Genomic DNA, 4695 nt, shown 5'->3' on the forward strand with positions numbered 1-4695 from the left:
GCATTATGGGCCCTGGCCAGAAGTAGCGTACTATGTAGGACATAGGGTTCCATTTGAAACAGATACACACTATCTTTTCATCCTCTTATTATGTTACAGGTATATTTGACCCATTTCCGCATTGGAGTTACCCATAATACTAGTTAAAACCTGTTAAGCCTCCCCCCTACTTTTTCGGAAATTCTGTTAAAATCAAGAATATTTTTGGCGTCCTGCTACTCAGGCCAGGAATATAGTATATGCATATGATTAGTATGTGTGTATAGAAAACACTCAGACGTTTCCAAAACTGTTTAAATCACGGCTGTGACTATAACAGAACGTCTGTTTCATCGAAAAGCGCAGGAAAATCTGATCACTGGAGATGGAAAAATATCCATGCGCCACTCAAGGTTGTTAAAGGTGAACCATTAAATGAGGCCGAGCTTGCAGTACCTACAGCTTCCACAGGATGTATAGAGTCTCCTCATTTGATTCTGATTTGATTCTTGGTAGATCCGACCAAAGGGAACCGATTCCCTCCGACCACCAACCTGAGGCATTGTCTCTGTGTTTTCCAGGACATTTTTCCACCACGACCAACTATCGAATTTACATCGCCTCCTGATGATTTTTATAGCTTATTAACGTGTAGTTATACCTAAAGTTGCATTAGAAAGGTATTTGAAGTGTTTTGTGAAAGTTTATCGTCGAATTTTTAACTTTTAAAATGACGTTACGTTATGAAACGCTATTTTTTTCCGTTTATCACACAGTCTTCATAGATCGATATCTAGGCTATATATGGACCGATTTAATCCAAAAAAAGACCCAGTATTGATTATGGGACATCAAGGTGTGCCAAGAAAGAAGATGGTCAAAGGTAATTAATGTTTTATATTTTATTGTGCGGTTTGTGTAGCGCCGACTATGCTAATTCTTTTGTTTACATCCCCTACGGGTCTTTTGGGGTGTTGCATGCTATCAGATAATAGCTTCTCATGCTTTCGCTGAAAAGCATTTTAAAAATCTGACTCGGTGGCTAGATTCACAATGACTGTAGCTTTATTTCAATACCAAGCATGTGTATTTTAATGAACGTTTGCGTTTTAACTAATACTATTAGCATGTAGCGTAGCGCATTTGCATTTCCAGAGCTCTAGGTGGGACGTCTGCGTCTCAAGTAGGCTCAAGAGGTTTTAAGCTCTTTTTTTTTCCTCTCTCCATGAAATTAAATAACCTTTCCTCATTTAGGGTCATGAACCTAACTTTAAGATGCTCTGATGTGTTGTGAAATGTCCGTATAGATTTTATATACAAACATGGATGTTTTGGGTCCTTTTGACCGGAGTTTTCATGTGTATAGATCTTTGTACAGGTCCAAAATAAACAAGTGTCTCTGATGTATTTTTGTTTTGACTGCTTCTGGATGCACTTTTATAATTACGTTTTGGTGAAAGTTACGTTTTGGTGAAAGTGAGCTTTCCCAAGATTTCTCTTTCTCAGTGCTAAGCAGCAGATCTCTGACACTCAAAACAATGAGCTCCAAACAGAAAATGCTTGTTTGTGAGAAAGGAAATATGTTTAACAAAATAGTTAAATATATTGTTTTCAAATCAAATATTGTTGTATTTCTTCTTTCTGAAATGTCTGACAAGACAAAATCAAGTTTTGGCTCTTTTTTACTTTGACTATCTTGAGTGTGTTTAAATGAAGCTGTGCAGGTCAATCTGACCCATAACACAATGGATGTCGTTTTCTCTCAGCAATGCACAAGGGTTAATGTCACTCCTGGGATGATGGAAATGAAAAATGAAAATCCTTGCATCATAAATCCCCAATCTCCAGTTCCCAGCTACAGTACAAAGGACTTCTGTAATGACTAGGATTTATGGTTCAGGTATACATCACAGTCATAACTTTCTGGCACAGGACATTGCTAGTCTCTTCCATAGAGGGGATTTAACATGAGGATATTGGATGTAACATGTTTTTAGCTCTGGCCAAAAAGTATTTTCATTTCAGATTCACCCTATATGACACTGCAATCTCAGTTAAGGGTGAACTGTCCCTTGAAACAGTACATCTTTCCTCCTGTAATATGGGTGTACTGTCCCTTTAACAGTGTATCTCTCCTCCTGTAATATGGGTGAACTGTCCCTTTAACAGTGTCTCTCTACTCCTGTAATATGGTTGAACTGTCCCTTTAACAGTGTATATTTCATCCTGTAATATGGGTGAACTGGCCCTTTAACAGTGTATCTCTCCTCCTGTAATATGGGTGAACTGTCCCTTTAACAGTGTCTCTCTACTCCTGTAATATGGTTGAACTGTCCCTTTAACAGTGTATATTTCATCCTGTAATATGGGTGAACTGGCCCTTTAACAGTGTATCTCTCCTCCTGTAATATGGGTGAACTGTCCCTTTAACAGTGTCTCTCTACTCCTGTAATATGGTTGAACTGTCCCTTTAACAGTGTATATTTCATCCTGTAATATGGGTGAACTGGCCCTTTAACAGTGTATCTCTCCCCTGTAATATGGGTGAACTGTCCCTTTAAAAGTGCATCTCTCCTCCTGTAATGTGGGTGAACTGTCGCTTTAACAGTGTATCTCTACTCCTATAATGTGGGTGTACTGTCTCTTTAACAGTGTATCTCTCCTCCTGTAATGTGGGTGAACTGTCCCTTTAACAGTGTATCTTTCCTCCTGTAATATGGGTGTACTGTCCCTTTAACAGTGTATCTCTACTCCTATAATGTGGGTGTACTGTCCCTTTAACAGTGTATCTCTCCTCCTGTAATATGGGTGTACTGTCCCTTTAACAGTGTATCTCGGCTCCTGTAATGTGTGGGTACTGTCCCTTTAACAATGTATCGTTCCTCCTGTAGTGTGGGTGAGCTGTCCCTTTAAATCCAAACCAATGTTGTATGACTATGTTATCTTTTGAACTATCCATCTAATATCTCTCCCTGTAATGTGGGTGAACTGACAGAGATGGCGCTGCAGTGGATAGCAGCTGTTTTATGGGCTTGCAATTTTGTGTTGTTTTTTTTTAATGCTAATCGTAGTTTTCTTTGTACATAATATACCTGCCATCATTTTTTATGACCGAAAAACAGCTTCTGGATATCAGAACAGCGATTACTAACCTCAATTTGGACAAATATTTCTACTTCAAAAAGTTGGCAGCTCTGGACGTTCTGCTTTCTCTGGAAGAGAAGCCCTGATCCCAGGACTCCAAAGAGAAAGCCGCGGTGAAAGACACGCAGGCGAGTCGGAAGCCCTGGTTAGACTACGTCGGTGAGCAAATTGTCCTCTGTTCTATTGGCGAACGTGTAATCACTGGAGAATAAACTGGATAGGAGCTCCTATCCTACCTGAAAAAACTGTATATCCTATGTTTTTCAAGAGGAGTGGCTGAACGAGTACATGGACATGCGTCTCAATGGTTTTCATCGTCAATACCGGACAGCAGATTTGAGTAAGATGAAGGGGAGTTTGTCGCTTTGTTAAAAACGATCTCTAATATTAAAAAGTTTAGACTTTTTTTTGCTTGACTGAGTTATAATTCCACATGATAAGTTGCACACCATAATATCTACTTTCATGTATATTTTTAAAGATGTCCATTTACCACAACAAACCGATGCTGGCACTAAGACCACACTCAATGAGCTGTGTAGGGCCATATGCAAACAAGTTAATGCACATTCAGAGGCGGTGTTTCTCGTGGCTGGTGATTTTAATACAAGGAAACTGACATCCGTCAGTTACTACATTTTTACCAGCACATCACCCCGTGCAAATAGAGGTGACAAACTCTAGATCACCTTTATTCCACACACAGAAACACGTACAAGGCCCTCCATTTGGAAATTCTGACCATAGCTCTATCCTCCTACTTCCTGCTTACAAGTAAAAACTCAAACAGGAAGTACCGGTGACGTGCTCAATACTGAAGTGGTCTGATGAAGCGGGTGCTAAGCTACCGGACTGTTTCAATAGCACAGATTGGAAGATGTTCCGGGATTCATATGATAACATCGTATGTTTTACCACAGCAGTCACCGGCTTCATTAATAACTGTATGGGCGACTTTGTCCCCACAGTGACCATAACCCCCGACTCCAGCCACCCATAGACTGTTCTCTCTACTACCCCACGGCAAGCGGTACCAGTGCTTCAAGTCTGGAACCAACAGGACCCTGAACAGCTTCTACCCCCAAGCCATTAGACTGCTAGACAAGACTGCTAGACAAGACTGCCAGACAAGACTGCCAGACAAGACTGCCAGACAAGACTGATAGACAAGACTGCCAGACAAGACTGCCAGACAAGACTGCTAAACAAGACTGCTAATCAAGACTGCAAATCAAGACTGCTAATCAAGACTGCAAATCAAGACTACTAAACAAGCCTGCGAAACAAGACTGCTAATCAAGACTGCTAAACAAGACTGCTAGACAAGACTGCTAGACAAGACTGCTAATCAAGACTGCTAAATAGCTAATCAAATGGCAACCCGGACCACCTGCATTGACCCTTTATTTATTTATTTTTATTTTTCACCTTTATTTATCCAGGTAGACTAGTTGAGAACAAGTTCTCATTTGCAACTGCGACCTGGCCAAGATAAAGCATAGCAGTGTGAACAGACAACAACAGAGTTACACATTGAGTAAACAATAAACAAGTCAATAACATAGTAGAGAA

Source organism: Oncorhynchus tshawytscha, linkage group LG18 (genome assembly GCF_018296145.1).
Source record: "Oncorhynchus tshawytscha isolate Ot180627B linkage group LG18, Otsh_v2.0, whole genome shotgun sequence".
In the NCBI taxonomy this organism is placed as follows: domain Eukaryota; kingdom Metazoa; phylum Chordata; class Actinopteri; order Salmoniformes; family Salmonidae; genus Oncorhynchus; species Oncorhynchus tshawytscha.